The sequence below is a fragment of the Oryctolagus cuniculus genome, chromosome X (assembly GCF_051225735.1).
Source record: "Oryctolagus cuniculus isolate XC-2025 breed Fujian yellow rabbit chromosome X, ASM5122573v1, whole genome shotgun sequence".
Taxonomy (NCBI): domain Eukaryota; kingdom Metazoa; phylum Chordata; class Mammalia; order Lagomorpha; family Leporidae; genus Oryctolagus; species Oryctolagus cuniculus.
In genome coordinates this window covers 127840359-127862246 of record NC_142888.1, presented here as the reverse complement: position 1 = coordinate 127862246, position 21888 = coordinate 127840359, and the positions used below count along the sequence as shown (strand labels likewise).

At 48.4% G+C, this 21888-nt stretch overlaps 2 long non-coding RNA genes across 12 annotated transcripts; one reads left to right on the top strand and one right to left on the bottom strand.

Annotated features, from left to right (window-relative positions):
* Window positions 1–441: 441 nt before the first annotated feature.
* On the top strand, window positions 442–20033 carry LOC149119750 (uncharacterized). Of its 11 annotated transcripts, XR_016227589.1 has the most exons (7): window positions 453–1299; window positions 2100–2186; window positions 2265–2353; window positions 2527–2566; window positions 2750–2835; window positions 2929–3087; window positions 3889–20033. It is a non-coding gene; the product is annotated as an uncharacterized LOC149119750 (long non-coding RNA). The 11 variants fall into 11 exon arrangements; XR_016227592.1 differs by lacking the exon at window positions 2929–3087; XR_016227591.1 differs by having other exon boundaries at window positions 454–1299; window positions 2798–2835; window positions 2929–20033.
* Window positions 14435–21888, bottom strand: LOC138847736 (uncharacterized). Its single transcript, XR_011385684.2, has 2 exons — window positions 21757–21888; window positions 14435–14689 (listed from the first exon to the last, which is right to left on the bottom strand). It is a non-coding gene; the product is annotated as an uncharacterized LOC138847736 (long non-coding RNA).

Below are 21888 nucleotides of genomic sequence, written 5' to 3'. Positions count from 1 at the left end.
TTGGCAGAAGAGAAGGGCAGGAAAGGGCAGTGCCCTGACAAGCATGCTGGAGAGGAGTGGGGGCTTGGCTGTTGGAGGGAAAGGACGGACTAGTGAGGCCGTGTGGGCGAGGGGTAGCGGGTAGGGCTGCGGGAGGAAAGGGGGAGCTGTGCAGAACTTCCGGGGAAGGAGTTGGGGCGGGGCCCTGAGAAGGTTCTGGGTCAGGGGCGGGTCTGAGGCGTGGGGGCGTGGCGGGAAACGTGCAAGGGCCTATCCGCGGGGTGGGACTGTGGGAGGGGCGGGGCGGGGCCATGCGGGACTTCCGGGGACGCTCTTGGGGCGGAGTTGAGAGCGGGAGAGGCGGGGCAGAGACGTGTAGGGGCGGTGCCGGGGTGGGGCTGCGAGAGCCTGGGGAGGGAGGGAGGGAGGGAGGGATGGGGCGGAACTTGGGATGCCTGGGCGGGAATGGAGGGCAGGCTGCGGGTGGGGAAGCGGCAGCTGTGACTAGGTCCTGGGTAGGAGTCTGGGGCTAGGCTGGGGCTGGGGTGGGTGAGGGGAGAGGGAGCAGGGCTCTGAGGAAGTGCTGGAGGAGTGGCTGGGGCCGGGCCGTGGCTGTGGCAGATGGGAGCCAAGGTTTCTGAGAGTGCTGGCGGGGGAGGAGCTGAGCTCTGTTTGACGGGTAGAAAGAGGTGGAGCTGTCGCCGGAGGACCTTGGCTAGGCTGTGGCTAAGAGCTCGCTCGCAAAGGAGCAGGAGTTGCAGCAGGCCAGAGGGGTAGGCAGAGCTGCACTGAGGAGGTCGGTGGCTCTGGGAGCAGAGGTGGAAGAGGGGCTTAGGCGGAGCCCTGGCGAAGAGTTGGGGGAGCTGCTGGGTGTGCAAGAGCCCTGTAAAGAGGAGCAGGGGCAGAGCTGCAGGAAGCCTCGGGGAGAAGCTGGGTGTACAAGAGGGGGGGCAGCTGCACAGGACTGTTGGAGATGACTTGCAGGGGGCAGCGGGGCTGCGGGATGGAGCCCAGCAAGTGGGGAGCCAGCTGGGCGGGGAGCCAGCATAGTACCCTGGAGGAGGAGCTGGGGCTGAAGTGCCCCCTGGAGGGAGGCATCCTTCACCCCCTGGAGGAGCAGGGGCCTGCTGGGCAGCTGTGAGAAAGCTGGAGGCGGGGCAGAGAGCAGGGCAGAGCCCTGGACAAGCAGGGAGGCTTGTGTGCTCAGCCCCTAGGCAGGAGTCAAGAGTGGCAGCCCGCGGGTCCTCAGGACATAAGCCAGCTCCCAGCGTGTGTGCCAGAGGGTGTCGGCGGCCAGAGGGGCAGGCAGCCTTGCCTGAGGTCTGTGACGCTCTAGGCTGAGCTGTGCCCTCTCTCCCAGGGTGGGGTGGGGGGCTGAGCATCCCTGCGGGGATCTCCTCTGAATTAGTCCCTCTGGGTGAGCAGTTGGGAGTGGGGGCGGGTGGAGAGATCTGACTTTCAGGCCTGGGTTGCAAGTGAGGAGAAAAGTTTGCACCTTCGGCGGCCTCCCTCACTTACCCAGCCCTGGACGTTGGGTTGAGAGCCAAGGTCTCCATCCCTACCTCTGAGAGAGCTGTAGGGAGAATGCTGCACCTGCTGCTGCTCCCTGAGTTCAGGCCCGAGTGTCCCTACCTGTGCTGTTCCACCTGACGCCTGACTGGCCTGGGGGCCCTCTGTCCTCCCTGCCTCCAGTCAGTCCTCCACGCCCCAGCAGTTTCGCTTCTGAGTCACAAACCTGTCCCCATCAGTCCCCTACTGAAACTCGGCCAAGCCTTCTCCTGTTCCTTCTGCTGTTTCAGTCCAGGCACCCCAGGACGTCGGCCCCAGGCCTTTGCACCCTTCGGGCCTACCACTTGTGGGGCTCACGCCATGCTGTGTGGCTGCTGGTCCTGGCCCAGCTGGCTCCACCAGGACTCCTTGCTTGGTACGGCCTGGGATTCTGCCGCCTCTTGTGCTGGCAATCCCAGTTCTGCTTCCAGACACAACTGTAAAGTCACCTTGGTTCTCCCCCAAGCATCAGGTGCTTTTCCCTCTGAGTTCTGCTAGCGTTTTGACTCTTGTTCCTCCCTGCCTCCCTGCCTCCCTCCCTCCCTCCCTCCCTCCCTCCTTCCCTCCTTTAGGCTCTTGGAAGCCAGGCCTGTAATTGCTCTGAAGGGCCTGTTCCTGCCACTGTTCCTCCCAGGCAAAGCCGGTCCTGACTCTTTTCCGTAAGTGTGCCTGGGACCATGGTAGCTGCTTGGTAGATGGGGAATTGACAAAACACTGCACTCTCTCTTCTTTTCTAGGGGGAGGCACCTACTCTTCTGGAGGGAAGCTTGAGCAACAAGAATGCTGCAGGGGAGGGGAGGGCCAGAGGGTACCTTCTTCCTGGAAGGTAAGCCTCAGGGCTGCAAGGGTCCTGAGAGGTCTCCAACCCCGACTGCCGGCCGTGCACGTCCACAGCCTTGGTTATTTGCCTTTCAGATCCCTCCTTCTCTCCAGCCCTTCTTTCCCCCTCCCCTCTCCTTCCCCCCTCCCCGGGGCACTCGTTTCATCCTCTCTTTGCAGGGCTGCTCTGGACGCAGTGTGGACCCAGGTGCTCTGAATTGTAAGTAACCCTGAAGGTCCTGGAATGGCCCACTGTTGCTCCCTCTGCAGGCTGTGAAACCCATCCCCTCTGGCGGCCGCAGACTCCTTGCAGCTGGAAGGAGCCTTGCTTGGGCGTCACGTGTCCAGCACTCTGCCCTTTAGCTAGGGGGCCCTTCCTGACTCTCCCTTCATTCGTTCACAGTTTAGCTTTCATTCGGTGCCTGGACTCATACAGTCTTGTGACACACAGGAAGCTGGGACGCCCGTGCAGCTGTGTGAAGACAGCAGGTTGGTCTTCTGCCCTGCGACTCCCCTTTTGTCCCCAGATCGGGAGTCCAGCCAGTTGCCCAGACCCCTTCCTTCCCTCTCTCTCCTGGGCAGCTCGGGTGTGGTACAGCGCTCTCGACGTGGCCCACGGCATGTGGCACCACCCTGAGAATTGCAGTGACTTCCACTTCTGTCTCAGCACCACTCGAGTGGATGGGAAGGAGCTGCCCCCCATTAACTGTAGACCCGGGTGGGCCACTTGGGCTCCATGGGGTAGGTGTGGTGGCTGGCACACAGACTGCGAGGGGCGGGGCCCGAACCTTCTGAGTTCCTGTGAGCTTCTGGTGCCTGCCCTGCTCCCACTTGCATTCACCTTGTGGGCCAGTAGCTCAGTGCCGCTTTCAGGCTGGGGCCAGAACACGTTCCGGTCCACGTTTCCGTGGCTCCGAGCTCTTTGGTCAGCTTGCATTTTCTTCCTTCCTCCCGTCTCCAGATACTTCAGCCTTTGTGACCCACGTGCCAGGCCCTGTAAAACTGGAGGGAGGGTTCCGAGCCCTGGGCCGCAGCCACATGAGCATGTGGTACGGCTTTTTCTATTCACCTGATTGAGCGCAGGGGCTAGAGGACAGGTTGCCAGCCTGTGCCCGTGGTTACGAGGCCTGAGTTGTCCTGGTCCCGTGCTCTGTGAGAAGGCCCATCTGGCTGACCGCTGATGCCCACACGTGCACTGTGGCAACCGTGCAAAGGATGGAAAAGTGTATGGGGATCAGGCACAGAGAACTGCCCGAAGGCCACTTCCCAGAGGCCTGCGTGCTTGTCGTTTGGTGTGCGTTCCCCAGTTCTTTGCCCATACCTTTCTGTCTGTCCTTTCAAGCTCGTGCTGTGTTACAGTGATGGTAAGTATCAGTCCTTTGGGTATACCGTAAGTATCCCGAAAGTTTCCTCGGAAAATTAATCCACTATCTCCTGGCTCTGCAGCTCACTGTGGAGCCTGGTGGGTTCCAGCCTCTCCCCACTTGAGCCCCACACACAAATCCTCATACTTTGAACCCAGGGGTATTTTTTGTCCTGCAGCGTGAGCGTGGGACGTCTTCCTGAAGGCACCCTGCCCGTGGAGTTGATTGGCCTCTGGTATCACTGCAAGCCAGGCACCGTCCAGCAGCCCTCGGACTGTCTGGGTATTCTCGTTTCCCCAGTGGTTAGTCACCCAGGACGTGGCCGTAGGTCCCTGTGTGAAAGGCTGGGGGATCCTTCCATCTCCTGCTTGCTGAGGCGCTGTGGCATCCTTCCCCCTGGGGTCCCAGCCACCACTCTGGTCACCGTGCTCTAGCTCTAGCAACTGGCACGGTGACAGACACTGGGCCGTGGATCCTGACTTGTTGGTTGTGGTGCCTGCCCTTAGCCTGCTGCGCATTCACCCTCGCTCTCTTTGTCCGTTTTGAGCTGTATCTGTGTGGGCTACACATTCACTGAAGGCCCTGCCCCCATCACTCGGCATTCTCGGCCATGTGATCGTCCTAGTCCCCTGCTTCTGACCGCTTGGTCCTGCTTAGTGCTAACGCCTGAGCTCTGCTGCCGCTCCTGCTGCCGGGGAGGTGGAGGGGACAACCCATCAGGCCCTGTTCTCGGTGAGCCTCGCTCTGTGAAAGGCTCTCCTGTGATTGGACCTGGCTTGCGGAAGAGATAGGAAAGAGCAGGAGGAGGAGGGACAAGAGGGCAGGCAGGAGCAGCAGTGGCCCTTTCACAGGCCGTGTTCTCAGTGACCAAATCCTGTGACAGGCTCTCCTGAGGTCAGCCCCGATGGGCAGAGGAGCCCCTCCTCCCCCAGGCCCCGAGCTGCCCGATGGTGCCAGTGCCCTCTCTCCAGTCCATGCGTGATGATGGCCTTGGAGCTCTCCGGAACAGAATTCTCCAGGGGTGGTTTTGCCTGCACTTCCCTGTCCAGTCCCCCACAGGCCCACTTCTCTCAGGCTTTGAAGCCCTTCCGTTACCATCTGCCATGGCCACGGAGGCCTTTCAGGATCACTCAGCAGGGACCACGGCCGTTTCCAGGCTTCCAGGTCCCGTGCCTACATGGAGAGTGCCCCCTCCTAGCATTAGGTTTGGACCCTCTCCTGGGGGCCCTGCGGCCCGCTAAGATCTGTTGCCCAGTGGGTAGCCTCCTGTCCTTCATGTCATCTTAGACTGCAGCCCCTCATCAGGTAGCTCCGAGTCTCACCCTGCAGAGACACCATGGCACTGCCGGCTGCTGCAGGTGCGTGCTGTTCTCGTAGCTTTTCTGGGGTGACCCTTCCCTCTGTCAGCAGGATCTTCCCCTTCACAAACTGGCCATGCCAGCAAATTGTTCCAGCACCGAAGGCCTGGCTGCCGCCTTGTGCCTGGGGCTGTGTATACACCCCCTTTCCCCTGGGTGGGCTCCTCATTACCAGATGAGCAGGTGCAGTCGGAGGATCCTGTACCAACGCCCATCTTTCCACCTGCTTTCCTGGACCACTCTGCAGCCAGCTGTCCCAGACGGGGCCCTTCAGGAGGCCGACTGGGAGAGGACATGAGCGGACCCCAAGGCTTACTGGTACTATCACGAGAGGGGCAGGAAGGAAGCAGGGTTGGGAAGCAGGTTGGACCTGCCCTGGCATTCTCGTCTGACCCAGCAGGGAGATGTGGAGCAAGGATTGCCCACTAGAGGGGCCCGCCTGGGGCACAGAGCCGCAGGTCTTCCTAGTGCCTGGCACATGGTAGGCCACGTAGCCCACGCTGGCTGACTAGATGAAGTAACGTCCAGAACGGAGGCCCCGGGGAGACGTGTGCTGAGCAGCACGGGGAAGGACCCAGCGGCTGCCCTCGCAGAGGCAGAACTGTTCAGCCCTGCAGCTGGCTGCCTGGGTTGTGAAGGGATGTGCTTCCAGGGCGCTTGCTCACAGGGCAGCTCGTGATCTGTCAGCAGTAGTGTGGGCAGCGCCTGATGGGAGAGGGCAGATCTGAGTACTAAGGTGGCACAAAGCAAAGCGGATGGAAGTTGGCAGACACCACTCCCGCAAGAGCCCCTCAGAGGCGCACGCTCCCTGCTCTGGTATTCGGGGGGCTGCTGGGGGCCACCTTCTGGGCAGGCCTTGGGACCATGGAGCAGGAGGAGGTGTCAGTGTGAAGAGGAGTCTGCTAGCTGGGTGTGGGGTTGTGGAGGGCTTCACATAGGAGGGGCCTTCCAGATGTGTTGTAGTCAAAGGGCTTGTGTTTGGTGGGAAATGGGGGGGGGCAGTGGGGGTGGGCAGCCTGGAAGGGTTAGAATGATCCTGAGATCTGAGAGAAAGTTCCTGGCCAGAGCAGAGCCCTTTGTGATACGAGATCTCGGGAGAGGAGGCCAGGAAACTGAGTGGGGTGTGACTCCACAGGAGTCTGGGCCGCACCTCCCCCGGGTTCACGGTGAGCATTTGGAAAGGTAGGCTGTGGGTCCTCTTCCTAAGAAAAACCTCACTGATGGCCCATGTGTCTGGCCAGTGGCTTGACAAACCCTTGTGTGCCTGTCTCGGGTCGGGAGTGTGCATGCCTTGGGGGCACCAGATGAGAAGATGCAGGTGTGTGTGGCTGAGGAGCAGCCTCCACCAAGTAACACTTGTCCCACTGAACTATGGCTCTTTGCCTTGAGACTCACCCGGAGGTCACTCGTTCTGGCTTGCAGTGAGGTTTCCGATTCTTGTTCCTGACTGAACAGTGGTGTTGGGAAAGATGGTGTTAGGTCTCTAAGGTCTGAGGATTATTGTGGAGAGGGCAGGGGAGAAGGGTGTTGGGACCAGATCCCTCCAGGCCCCCACCTGAATGTCAACTTTTGCCCTATGTGACATCCTCATCTGGGATGCTGGACAACAGTGGCTGTTGCTGAAGACCTACAGAAAGGACAAGCAGGACTCAGGCCCTAAACCAGGTCAACTCAGATAGCTGTATATCCCACCCAATCAAATCCCAGCAGGTCTGTGAAATGTTATTTGGCACCATCCACAGTTTTCCCTTGAGGCAATGGGATGAACATATAGCTGCAATTAAGAAGACCTCTGGTAGATGTGCATGTATTAAACCCTGAAATCTGCCTGTGAAGTCTCGTGTTAGCATGTACTGCATCCTGTGTGATCTCCCAGTACAGTCACAGAAAGTCTGGGCCCACCCTCACACTTCTGTGGCATTGTGTGATTTAAGAGTCCCTAATTTGAGGATATAGGGATGACACAGGAAGCTTGGCAGCATCGGCTCACCGAGTCACTCCTGACATGCTCTTCACAAGCGATGAATGAGAGACGCAACCGGAAGAGACAAACTGAAAGGGTGCTGTCCTGCAGAATGTTCTAAATGTCTCTGCTGTCCTGTGGGATGAATTTTGTACAGAAGGATGTTATCTGAAAAGCAGCAACAAAGTGTCATTGCATTTTCTATCTGACTTTGGGCCTCACCATGGGCTGGTGATGGTGGAGCAAGTGCTAATGCCACCCTGCTTCCATCCTGCTATTGCATCCCTCTGGGAGGTGATTCTTTTTTTAAACAATTCTTTAAAAATACTTACTTATTTGATGGAGTTACAGGGAGGGAGGGAGCTTCCATCCACTGGTTCAGTCCCCAGATATCCACAATGGCTGGGGTTATGCCAAGCTGAAGCCAGGAGCTGGAAACTTGTGGGTCCCCCACATGGGTGCAGGGGCCCAAGCACTTGGACCATCCTCTGTTGCTTTCCCAGGCACATTAGCAGGGAGCTGGGTCAGAAGTGGAATAATTGGGACTCGAACTGATGTCATTATGGGGTGCTTGCATTGCGGTGCCAGCTTAATATGCTACACCACACCACCAGCCCCTAGGAACTGATTGTGTAAGCAGATGGTTGTTAATGTAGAAAACAAGTTATGCTGCAAATAGGAAACCAGAATTGCCTTGATCATAGTGGCCATGGAAAGGACCCTCCAGAAGATGTCCCATGCTACACTAGGACCAGTCTAGGTCCCAAAGAGCTGGTTAGGCATCACGGAACGTAGGTTGAAGACCTATGTCACAGGCTGCAGCGTCATAACTGAAAATAGTGCACTTGCCCAGGTGGTATCTCTGAAGTTCAGAAAGTCATGGTGTGGGGCTCAGGAGAGTCAGCAATTGCTGCAGCTGTGCCCAGCTGTGCTGAACCTAGAGTAGACTGGAAAGGATAGACTCTAACTTCACAGGCTAGTTGGCCAGGCAGGCAGAACCTGATACCCAAAGCCCCTGTTTGTTGAGTGCCTACTAGAGGCTGGGGTGGGTCCCTAGGCCAGCAGACTGTAGGAGTCTCGATTTTGCTGATGATGCCCGGATAAATTCATCAGGGATCCAGGGTCACACAGGGGAGCTAGGATTGAAAACTGATTGCCGAACTTAAGTTCATTAGACATCCCCCATCAGTGAGAAAGGTGAGGGCTGGGCAGCAAAATGAGAGCAGGCTGTGGGTTTCTGTTCTGGGGTAAAAGCTTAGAGCTAGGATTCTGGGCTTCAAGGCTTTGTTCTTATGTAGGATTCAATGGAGTAAAATCCCATATGTAGGCTTTGAAGACTGAATACTGGGTTTTATATATGAATACATGTACATTTTACCAAAGGTTTTCTCTGATATGCCTTCCTCCCCTGAGGGTTTTATTGGTTTCTTAGAGACTTTTAGAGAAGTTTTTCACATTGATAGGCTTTTAAGATGTCAGATTTATTTACTTATTTATTTGGAAAGTAGAAAGAGGAAGAGGTCTTCCATCTACTAGGTCACTCCCCAAATGGCCTCAACAACTAGGAGTAGGCCAGGCTGAAGCCAGGAACCTGGAACTCCATCCAAATCTCCCAGGTGCGTGTCAAGGGCCTGGATATTTGAGCCATCTTCCGTTACCTTTCCTGGTACATTTAGCAGGCAGCTGGACTGGAATCACAGCAGCTGGGACTGAAACCAGTACTCCATATGGGATGCTAGAATCACAAGCAGTGGCTTAACCTGTTGTGTCACAATGCCAAACCCTGATAGATGTTTTAATAGTTTCACAAAAATATGTCACCCTGGTTCCACAAGGGGTGGCATCTGCTGCTGCTTAAATACTGTATTTCTTTTTTCTTTCTTTCTTTTCTTTTTTTTTTCTTTTCTTTCTTTTTTTTTTTTTTTTTGACAGGGAGAGTGGACAGTGAGAGAGAGAGACAGAGAGAAAGGTCTTCCTTTTGCCGTTGGTTCACCCTCCAATGGCCTCCGCGGCCGGCACATCGCGCTGATCTGAAGCCAGGAGCCAGGTGCTTCTCCTGGTCTCCCCTGTGGGTGCAGGGTCCAAAGACTTGGGCCATCCTCCACTGCACTTCCGGGCCATAGCAGAGAGCTGGCCTGGAAGAGGGGCAACCGGGACAGAATCCGGTGCCCCAACCGGGACTAGAACCCGGTGTGCCGGCACTGCAAGGTGGAGGATTAGCCTAGTGAGCCGCGGTGCTGGCCTAAATACTGTATTTCTTCAAGTAAAAAGCAGATGTGAGTGTGGAGTACATAGAGAACTCATTTCTGGGTAAAGTCAGCATTGAAATTTTTGGCAAAACATGTCAACCCTTTCAGTAATGGGTTTCATGTCATAGGGAAGGGGGTTGATTTTCTTTGCCCAGCAGCAAGATTGTTCTTGCTACATATTTTGACACAAAGTACTGACTTCTTAAGGATACTGGTCTGATGAGGTACATGGTGATCTGTTGGGGCTTCAAAGATCTCTTCCACTTCTGTCCCCCTCCCTAAGAAAGTGTCATATTTCAGGCTGTCTTTAGCTGTTCATTCTTTTGAGACATCCACACTTGAGGTATGTCTCTAGCACACCAATGACAGTAGGTGTTTCAGGAACATCACCAAAAGTTGAGGATCAAAGCCCTAGCAGTCTTTCCTATTCTGTCTTATCATCTGTCTTTTCCTCCAGAAGTAACTCTCCTGCCTTGCTGGAAAGAGAGAATGGCTATTTCCCTAGTATTCCTGCTGTGGGCTCCCCTAAAGAGAAGTAATCTGCTTGTCAGAGCCTGAAAGTTCAGGTGTGCAATGACTAAGGCCCTCAGGGTTATGGTATAAGCACTGCTTTATGACCGGCAGGCCTGTGGTACCAGAAGCCCCTTGCCTTCACTCAAGCCTCTATGGCAACACCCTCATGTGAGGTCCCCCCATTATTCCTAGATAGCCACCCACTCCCTTCTGTGAAGTGCATTGTGCAGATATATCTTGGAGAATAAGCCAAAATCATAGATCAGAGCAAACTAGGAGAAAGGGGGTGTCTGAATATATCCCATTATTTAGATAAATGCAATGCGAATGGAAAACAGACATTCTGTATCGCTCTCATGGTTCAGTACTTCCAAATATCTGATTAGGCATTTCTATTTTATTTTATTTTATTTTATTGACAGAGTTAGACAGAGAGAGAGAGAAAGGTCTTCCTTCCGTTGGTTCCCCCCCCAAATGACCGCTACAGCCGGCGCTGCACCGATCTGAAGCCAGGAACCAGGTGCTTCCTCCTGGTCTCCCATGTGGGTGCAGGGCCCAAGCACTTGGGCCATCCTCCACTGCCTTCCTGGGCCACAGCAGAGAGCTGGACTGGAAGAGGAGCAGCTGGGACAGAACTGGCACCCCAACCGGGACTAGAACCTGGGGTGCCGGCCCCGCAGGTGGAGGATTAGCCTAGTGAGCCATGGCGCCGGCCTTACTTACTTTGTTTTTAAGCTTAACATTATGATATAACATTGTTTTGAGGAAATGAATTGCTTCCAAAGCAGTGTTCATAAGACACCAGAGCTTAGGCGACCCATGGTGGAGGCTTTTAGAAGTCCTTTGCTTTCTGGCTCTGACAAACTAGGTTACCTCCTCTAAGCCCTGGTTATCCATCCACTCGGAGATGAACTGAGTTAATGAATAGTATGGGAAAAAAAAGTTTGTGCTTTGAAAGAAAAGAAAAAAAAGAGAAATGAGAGGAGGAGGATGAAGAGGGGAAGGGGAAAGGAGAAGAGAGGGAAAGGAGGACTAGAAAGGAAGGGAGGGAAAGATTGTTCAGAGGATTATACAAGATGTCCAGAGGGAAATGGGACTATGGCACTTCATTAATGAGCCAATCATCTCATAAAGTACTTGGCACGGTGTATGACCCAGGGCAGGAGCTCAGCAAATGTCAAGGCTGTCCTGCTGCTTCCCAGCCTGTGTCTGCCATCTCTGGCTTCCTAGAGCTTTACCTCTACTTGGGAAAGAAGACAGAATCCAATTCTGGTTGTGATGCAATTCACTTTCACTCCTCTGCTCTTCCAGGGAGTCCAGATATGGCTGCAACTGCTGTGCATCTAACTTTGGGTAGCAGGTGTGGCTCCATCCATCTGCACTGCCCAGAAAGCTTGAGAACAGTCCCAGAGCTGTGTGGTGCATCTGCAGACAGCTGCCCGTGCAATCAGTGACCTCAGTATCCAGCACATTTGGTAGCTGTCGCAAACCATGTTTGGCTCCTCAAGATACCACTTCACATGCCCAGAGAGGCCAGGGTTCTGCCTGTCATTATGCCTAGTTAAGAGTAAGCATGGACACTCTTCTTTCTCACCCAGAAGATTATCATTATGGCGCTAGCCCTGTGAATGGAAGGAGTGGAGCCTGACCTTAAGGGGTGTCCATCCAAGGCTCCTTGATTCTTGAATGAGAAAGAAATCTTTTTAAGGTGTATTTATTTGAAAGAGAAACAGAAAAAGAGACAGGGAGATCTTCCATCTGCTGGTTCACTCCCCAAATGGTCTCAACAGTCATTGCTGTGCCAGGCTGAAGCCAGGAGCCTGAAACTCCATCTGGATCTCCCATAAGGGTGGCAGGAGCACAAGCACTTGGGCCATCTTTCGCTTCTTTCTCAGGTGCATTAGCAGAGTACTGAATCAGAGGTGGAGCAACTGGGACTTTAGCCAGTGCTCATATGGGATGCCACTGTTGCAGGCGATACTTTAACCCATTGTGCCACAGTGCTGATCTGTGAAACATTTCTGCTCTCCTAACCCCTACAGGTAGGGTCAAAGTTGGCAGTGAAGTACAAGTCTGAGACCAAGGAGACTTGTATTCCCTTGCTGGGTGGTACCCTGGAAAGTACACGGAGTCTAGATCTCTCCTCATACCAAAAAACATAATTCAGTGGCAGAAGTGTCTGAAGCATCCTATGATACTAAGTGGCATGGAAAAGCAGGTGAATTTTCCTGTGCTCCAAAGAGAAGCATGACATGAAGAGATACTGTGGGAATGTTGCCAACAATAAGAACCAGATTTATATTCATTCCCTCCCCTCCCTTCCCCTCTTCCTTTCCCTTTTCAGATCCTCTTAGCTTCCCTTCCCTTCCCTCCTCTCCCCTCCTTTCCTTGCCTTTTCTCTACAGATACCATGATGGAATTTAAGAGCCTTACAGGATGTAGGTGATGTCTTGGGACAAAGGAGGAGAAAATCCTGAACTGTGTGATAATAATTGATAATGAGTAAGGAAATGCTAACGAGAAAATAAACTGAAGTATTTTAACTCATTAAGTCCCAAGTTTTCAATTCTGCAAATAATTCAATTATATTTCAAATTTGCCCTAATCAATATGTTTATTGCTCAGTTTCAGTCTTTTTATTTATATAAATTTATATTTTAGTTTTAAAATTTAGCAATTTTTTAATTTTACCACATGTACTTCATATATAAGTATTATACACATATGCTATTTTTCCTTGTAAATGGAATATTAATATTACAAAATGAGAGATTCATTATAATATAGCATAGGGAAAGAATGGAATATTGTGATGCACATGGATCAATGAGGTGATATATTTATAACTATATACCAAATGATATGATAGCCTCACATTTTTTATACTCACACTATATTAACTTCCAAAATAAGAGAAAACTTGATATTTGTTTTTCTGGAACTGGCTTATTTCACTTAGCATAGTAGTTTCTAGGTCCATCCAATTTGTTACAAATGTCAGGATTTCATTGTTTTTATGGCTCAGTAATATTCCATCATGGGTGTGTGTGTGTCTGTGTGTATCACATCTTCTTTATGCAATCATTAGTTGATGGACATCTAGATTCATTCCATATTTTTGCTATTGTGAATTGGGCTGCTATGAACATGAGTGTGCAGATTTCTCTTTGATATGCTGATTTAACTTCCTTTGTGTTTTTTTAAAGATTTATTTATTTGAACGAGTTAGAGGGAGAGACAGATCTCCCTCTGCTTGTTCACTCCACAGATGGCCACAACAACCAAGCCAAAGTCTAACCAGGAAATTCTTCCAGGTCTACCACAAGGGTGGCAAGGGCTCAAGTACTTGGGCTACCTTCTGCTGCTTTCCCAGGACCTTAGCAGGGAGATGATCAGAAGTGGAACACCTGGGACACAAACTGGCTCACATATATGATGCCAGCATTGCAGGCTGCGGCTTTCCCTGGTACACCACAATGCAGGCCCCAATTTCCTTTTGATATGTTACCAGGAGGGGGATAGTTGGGTCATATGGTAAATCCATTTGTAGTTTTCTGAGGAATCTCCATTATGTCTTCCATAGTGGTAGTACTAATTGCATCCCCACCTACTGTGTATATGGGTAACTGTTTCTCCACATCCTCACCAGCATTTGTTATTTTTTGATTTCTGGATAATGATCATTCTAAGTGGAATGAAATGATACCTCATTGTGATTTTATTTGCATTTCCCTGATGGCTAGTGACCCTGAGCGCTTTTTTGTGTGTCTGTTGGCAATTTATATTTCTTCCTGTTCAAATCCTTTGCCCATTTTTTAAAAAGATTTATTTATTTATTTGAAAAGCAAAATTACAGAGAGGCAGAGGCAGACAGACAAGTCTTCCATCCACTGATTCATCCCCCCAATGACTGCAATGGCAGGAGCTGGGCCAATCCGATGCCAGAAGCCAGGAGCTTCTTCCAGATCTCCCACATGAGCGGCAGGGACCCAAGCACTTGGGCCATCTTCTGCTGCTTTCCCAGGAAGATTAGCAGGGAGCTGGATGGAAAATGGAGCAGCTGGGACTCCATCTGGCACCCACATGGAATGCCAAGACCTCATGTGGTAGCTTTTCTGGCTACACCACAACACTGGCCCCTATGCTAATATCTTCCAGGATTTTCCATATGTTTTCCTGTAGTAGTTTGGCAGTTTTATGGCTTACATTCAGATCCATTTTGAGTTGATTTTTGTAAAGGGTATAAGGTAGGGATCTTTTTTCAAATGTCCTGCATGTGAAAATCCAGTTTTCCCAACACCATTTGTTGAAGAGACTGTCCTTCCTGTGGGGAATGATTTTAGCTTATTTGTCAAAGATTATTTGGTTGTAGATGCATAGGTTTATTTATGAGATTTATATTCTATTCCATTGGTCCATGTGTCTATTTTTTATGTCAGCATCAGGCTGCCATGTAGTAAGTCTTGGAATCTGGTATTGTGACACTTCTAGCTTTGTTTTTATTGTTTAAGAATACTTTGACTATTTGGGGTCTTTTCTGTTTCCATATGAATTTTAGAATTGTTTTTTCTTGTCTATGAAAAATTTTGATGGGGATTGCATTTCCTGGAGATATTCCTCCTAGAATCGGTAGACTTTTGCTTTTTTTAAAAAAAGGATTTATTTATTTACTTGAAAGAGTTACACAGAGAGAGTAGGAGAGGCAGAGAGAGAGAGAGAGAGAGAGAGAGAGAGAGAGAGAGAGAATCTTCCATCTGCTGGTTCACTCCCCAGATGGCTGCAATGGCTGGAGGTGTGCCGATTCAAAGCCAGGAGCCAGGAGCTTCTTCCAGGTCTCCCACGCAGGTGCAGGGAAACAAGGACTCATGCCATCTTCTGCTTTCCCAGGCCAGAGAGCTGGATAGGAAGTGGAACAGCCGGGACATGAACCAGCACCCATGTGGGATGCCGGCACTGCAGGCGGTGGCTTTACCCACTATGCCACAGCACTGGCCCCTGTAGCCTTTTAGTTTAAATCTGGACTGGTTCCTTTCTAGGCCTGCCTCAGAGTTGTCATGCTGGAAAACTTTTTGGATATACTTCAAAAAGTTCCTAGAAAATGTGTATTATCAAAAAACTGTGCATGCATTTCATTTTTTTACATCAAACTTTTAATTCTATTTCCCATGAATGTTTGAAGCCCCTGTATGTGTGTATGTGTGTGTGTATGAGGGAGAAGGGGATTGATTGATTGGTGGTGGTAGTGATGATGGCATTCTTACATATCTGAAAGTCCATATTCTATTCATTTCCTTGTTTGATAGTCATGTATATATAGAATTTCAAGATGAAAATTTTTTTTTTAAAGATTGATTGATTGATTTGTAAGGCAGAGTTACAGAGAGGGAGAGGCAGAGGCCGAAGCAGAGGGAGAGAGAGAGCAAGAGAGCACGAGAGAGAGAGGGAGAGCGAGAGCCAGAGAGCGAGCACTTCCATTCACTGGTTCACTTCCCAGATGGCTGCAACAGTGAGGCTAGGCCAGAGTGAAGCCAAGATCCAAGAGCTTCATCTGGGTCTCCCACATGGGGTAGCACATTAATGAGGAGCTGGATGGGAAATGGAGCAGCTGAGACTTGAACAAGTGCCTATGTGGGATGTGGGTGCTGCAGGTGGCAGTTTAACCCACTGTACCACAGCACTGACTCCAAGATGAAGTTTCATATTATTTTAATCTCTGGAAGAGTTAGGATATATTTTTATTTTTGATGTTTGGAAGTTTCACAAAGTGCTGCCTAAGCCTGTATATGTTTCCATTCAGTGTGCTGGGAACTCAGTAGGCCATTTCAAGTTTCTCCTTAGCTCAGTAGTTGTTTTCTAATATATCTTTAATAATTCCTCCCTTCTGTTTTTCATTCCATTGTTATAACTTAGTAAGATGTTGGTCTCCTAATTGTTATTTTTTTCATATTTGCTATATTCTACTTGACTTACTTGTTTTGAGATTATATTTATTTTTTAAAATGTATTTGAAAAGCAAAGTCTCTCTCTCTCTCTCTCTCTCTCTCTCTCTCTCTCTCTCTCTCTCACACACACACACACACACACACACACACACACACACACGGTAGGGGGAGAGAGATCTTTCATCAGCTGTTCCACTCCCCAAATGTCCGCAATAGCCAAGGCTAGGTCAGACCTAAACCAGGAGCCCAGAAGTCTATCCAGGTCTCCCACATGGCTGGCAGGGACCAAGTACTTTAGCTTTCATTGGCTGCCTTCCAGGGTGCACATCTGCAGGAAGCTGGATTAGAAGCAGAGCTGGTGCTCAAACCTAGCCACTCAAATATGGGATGTGGGCATTCCAAGTGCCATCATAACTGCTATGCCATAACATCCATTCCTTATTGAGGCATAATTTACAGGCAGTAAGGAACATACTGCTAGGTAAAGAACTTGATTTTTATGCATGTATTCCCCTTGTGTGACCACTACTCCAATCAGCTATTAGAACATTTCCAGTATCCCTGAAGACTTCCTCATGCCCTTTTCCTGATTAGTACATTTTACAAAGGTCCTCCACCAAAGCTGTCATCCATAAACATGTTCTGACTTGTATCATCATCTATTCTAGAACTTCATATAAGTGTAATTGCATATTGTGTACTTTTAAAAACTTTCTAGCTTCTTTCAATTAACATGTTTTAGAATTCAGCTATGTCATTGCATGTATCAATATTTTTTTTACTAATGTATTTGTATTACATTTTGTGATGTTATAACAGTATGCTTTTCCAACTTATTGCATAATGTTGAAAGATGTTTGAGTCACTTCCAGTTTGGTTCCATTATTAATAATAATACTATGAATATTTTTACACATGTCTTTTGGTGGTCATACATACTCATAACCATTGTATGTAGGTACTGGGGAGCTGCTAGGTTATAGTGTGGGCATGTGTTCAGTGTTGGTTTTAGTATATAATAATTTTTTCAATAAAATTTTCCAAAAATGATTATGCCAATTTATATTCCTACAAGCAATGTATAACAACTTGAGCTGTTCCATGTTGTTGCCAAGACTTAGCATTGTCCCTTCTTGTATTTTTGCTCTACATTATAAAAGTTCCTCTCAACTTGATTTTCCAATTTATTTAGTGAATGTTTAATTTTGCAGTCATTGTTAGAATTTCTAAGAGATTTTTCATGTTCTGTCTTGTAATGTTTTCCTAGCTATCTGTAAATCAAATTTTATAGCATCATAGAACTTTTTGAGGATATTTTAAAAAGATAGTTTTGATTGTTAATTTTTAAAATGTTATTTTCTGTCCCACTAATTAGCTCTTCCTTCTAGGGTAGACTTTATTATTTGCTTTTCTTGACATTTCTCTGACATCTTGTAGATCATCCTCAAATATCTGCACCTTCTTTGTTGTCTTACTACAGTTAAGAGTGAGATTGACTGACAGCTCAATCTGTGCAGGCACAGGACTTATGTACTGGCAGCTTTTGTTTTAAGCTAAAGAGGAGGTGTGATGACAATCTTGTTCTTGACCCTTCAAAATGTTATAGTGAGAGTTTTCTTGGTGTTTCCAACACCCACTCTAGCTTTCCTAGTCTTCTCTAGATTATTCTATTTCTTTAAGGAAGAACCTTTCTTTTTTAATATGTTAAATACTGGCTTTGTGGCCTTTCTGGGGGAGATTAACTTTCCCATAGAAACCTAGTTAATCTCTCAGATTTAAGTCCCATTTCTCATTCTTACCTCTGTCATACCTGCTGCCTATGAGCTGAGTGATTATCTAGACTGGGATTGTTTCCTCCTTAACTCAAGATCCCTTTGTAGGTATTTTGGGTGATAGATTCATCAGTGTCTACTGTGGCAGCTTCTAGAAATTTTGTGAAATTTTTAACCAGTTGAAATTCCCTTCCCATTTTTTTCTCATTTTCTTTTTTTAATTGAAGTGAAATTCACATAACAAAATATTAATCATTTTAAAGTATAAAATTCATCAGTATTTAGTTTCAAAAAACTTTCATCACCTCCAGAGAAAACCCCATACCAGTAAACAAGTTGCTGTCCATCTCCCACTCCCTCAGACCCTGGCAGCCACCAGTTTGCATTCTGTCTCTATTTACCTATTCTGCATATTTTATAGAAATGCAGTCTTATAGTATGTGACCTTTTATATATGCCTTCTTTCAGTTAACACACTGCTTTCAAGATTCATCTATATTGTGGCAGGTTTCAGTTCTTTATTCCTTTTTATGGATGAATACTATTCTATTGTATGGGTAAGCCACAATTTGTCCATTCATTGAGGGACATATGGGCTTTATTCTACCTTTGGGCTATTGTGAATCATGCTGCTGTGAAATACATGTAAACGTGTTTTTTAGAATACCTGTTTTCAATTCTTCTGTGTATATACCTAATCGTGGAACTGTTGAGATGAATGGTAATTATGTAACTTTTCAAGGAACTGGAAAACGATTTTCCACAGCAGCTGAATCATTTTATATTCCCACCAGCAATGTATGGGGGTTCCAATTTCTTCACATCTTCATCAATATTTGTCATGTTCAATATTTTTATTACAGCCATCCTAGTGTTGGTTTTGATTTGCATCTATCTAGTAAATAGTGATTTTGAACAGCTTGTTCCTTTATTTCTTGCTGTCAGGTTATATTATTTTTATTCCTTCATGATTATTTTAAAGGGAGGGAGAGACTTGGCAAACACAGAGCTGTGCTGCTTTGACCCATGCTAAATGAATACCCTGCCACCTGCCCCCAGTTGCTGGGAGGCCTATGAGACTACAGCCTTCTGGTCTCCCAAGCCTTCAGGACTGATCTCAGATTCAGGAAACCTTCCAAAGGTAGTCTCATTCAGAGACTTCTCAAGGTGATGCATAAATGTCTAGCCATCTCAGCCTAATTTAGGATAAGCTTGAAGAGCTATGCTAGTTCCAGACTGCCCTGTGAAGTCACCCAGTGCTTTTATCACTACTGGACTAATCCTTCTGTCTACCCTTGCTCTGTCCTATCTTATCCACTGGTGTTGTTTTCTCCAAAAGGAACTCCATAACTCCATAATAAACATCCTGCATGTCTAACTCTGTTTCAGAATCAGCTCCATGATAAACTTAACCCACAAGAGACTCTAAATACATGTATCTGGCCTATTAACATGAACTGCAAGAAACCCGACCATTCTTCAATATTCCAGAAATGTATCTAATGTTTGCTTGTTTAAATTTTATATAGAAAGACTGGGACTATTTGCTTTGTATGCCACTAATAAATCTCTTGGGGAAACTGAGGTACAAAGGGGTGCCAGTATTCAGATATTAGATATGGAATCAAAGCCCTGATTCTATGATGCTCTCAATGAAAACATGTTAGTTTTTAGTGAAACTATTACTACCTTCAAAACTGTTCAGTAAATTCAAGGTACTGTATGAAAGCAGCTGGTATTTAGAATATTTCACAATGTGGTCTGTTGAAATGTTTAAATAATTTAAAAACATTTAAGCACTGCCATTTCAGTGGTGGGACTGGTTCAAGGATAGGGTTTTCATAGCCAAGCCAGGCTACCTTGTGTTCCTTAAATTGGGCTGTGTCTTCAGCTTTGGCTTTCATTTCCTCTGCCTCATCATCTCTATCCACTTCTGCATTTTGTCTTTCAAGATCCTCTGGCTGCCCTAAATATTCATTCTCAACCATGGCTCTGTCCCTAGTTGAGCTATGTTCATAATCAGAGAAAAACTGAAGGAAAAAGGGATGTATTCAGTGTTCTTAATTCTTTTTTAAATATTTATTTGAAAGGCAGAGCTATGGGAGGAGAAGAGAAAGAGAAAGAGGAGAGAGAGAGAGAGAAAGAGGGAGAAAGAGAGAGAAAGAGGGAGAAAGAGAAAGAGAGAATGAGAATCTTCCATCCACTGGTTTGCTCCCCAAGTGGCTGCAACAGCCAGCGCTGGGCCAGGCCAGAGCCAGGAGCCAGGAGCCAGGAGGGTCATCTGAGTCTTCCATGTAGGAGCAGAGACCCAAGCATTTGGGCCATCATCCTCCGCTTTCCCAGGAGCATTAGTAGGGAGCTGGAACGGACATGGAGCAGGCGGGTCTCTAATTGGTGGCCATATGGGATGCTAGCACTGTAGGTGGTAAGTTTACTTGCTATGCCACAGCACTGGCCTGTGTTCTTAATTTTTTATTGCATACTTCCTACCCAACCCCTGGGCCTGGGTAGCTGGTGTTCAAGAAATATTTGCCAATTTGAAACAAGTCCACAAGAGAATGCCAGGCACTTTTAAAAGTGGAAACTGGGGTTGGCGCTGTGGCTCACTTGGCTAATCCTCCACCTGCAGCGCCAGCACCCTGGGTTCTAGTCCCGGTTGGGGTGGCAGGTACTAGTACCGGTTGCTCCTCTTCCAGTGCAGCTCTCTGCTGTGGCCCGGGAAGGCAGTGGAGGATGGCCCAAGTGCTTGGGCCCTGCACCCGCATGGGAGAACGGGAGGAAGTACCCGGCTCCTGCTTCGGATCGCTGCAGTGCTAGCCGTAGTGGCCATTAGAGGAGTGAACCAACGGAAGGAAGACCTTTCTCTCTGTGTTTCTCTCACTGTCTATAACTTTCTCTCTGTCTCTCTCTCTCTCTCTGCCTGGCAAAAAAAAAAAAAGTGGAAACTGTATGACTTTTGCTTCATCCATCCTCTTCAGTGAAACCTAGGGTTTATTTAAAAATTACTTTCTTACTGATGGCTTTTTTATAAGTATAATGTAATTATGTCCTTAGTTCACAAAGCTCAGAAACAGCACATATTTCTATGAGAAAGTATTACAGATGACAAGGAAAGAGAATAAGGATAGAAAGCATCTCCTGGCTTTTCCCAGGAGGATGCCCCAGTAGCAGTGGCAGCAGCAACTGCAGCAGGCTGTGGGCAATGGCTATACTGTATCTCCTAAGGAGCGAGGCCTCTCACAGAGAGCCATCCTGCTCCTCCATTTCCTCGATATGTGCCAGGAAAGTGAATCAAAGGATGTAGCCTCTCAGAATGGGAATGATAGAAGCAATTAGTACACAGTGTGGCCATGAGGAGTAAAGGAGCTAATGTTTTTAGTTCAGTATGTTGCTTGGGGCATGAGAAGCTCCCAGTAACAATACTAATATTGATGTGTTCTCACACACACACACACACACACACACACACACACATCTCCAATTTTGCCTAGCATTGTGCTAGGTTATCTAATTGGGGAATTAGGAATGAGTCAGAGATGAAGGGCTCAGTTTTCCAGAAGCTCAGAATCTGATAGAAGGCTGTGATGTCCTTTCTGACCAAGGAGGACAGTGAATGGTTGTTGACACAGGAGTTGTGACTCTCATTCCTCCCATCTCTTACTCCCTCTCTCTTGCTGCTTTTCACAAGCCCTTCAGGTCTCTGCCTTCCACTAACACTGCCAAGCATGTTCTCCACGGTTGCTTCTCTCTCTTTTTGGAGTTCCCTGTTTGCAGACATGAATGTGGCTTGTTCTTTCATCTCCTTCAAGTGTTTGTTCAAATGATACTTGTGAGGTCACTCCACAGAAACTAACAAACACTCTGTTTCCTGGCTTTATTCTCTCTAGACTAGGGCTGCCCACAGACATTGTATTTGCTTACTTTTTCATTTGTAAGCTCTGCCAGGACAGGGACCTAAAACTCTAGAACCACCAATAGTGCCTACTATACATATTTGATACATAAATATTTGTTGCACAGATGAATAGGAAAAGGGGGTCCTTTAGATGGAGAAAGGGAAGTTTTCAAAGGGCTTCTTTGAAGGACCATGGCGTTTGGGTTGGACTGTACAGAGCAGTGTGACTTATAGAGACAAGGGAAAGGGCAGGGTTTCTGGGTAAAAGGCACAACACAAGCAAAACAAAGAGGCAGGGAACTGTTAGTTATGACAGTGGTTAAGTCGGAAACCTCGCAAATAACACGGACTCACGCAGCTGCCCTACAGCAAGGGAAGTATCCGCGGGTCGCCGGTGCGTAAAGCTTCCAGGTAGCAAAGTGACCCCAGCTGTGCACTTTGGGCCTCAGCTCCGCCCACTGTGAACTGGATCCTGTGAGAGGAACT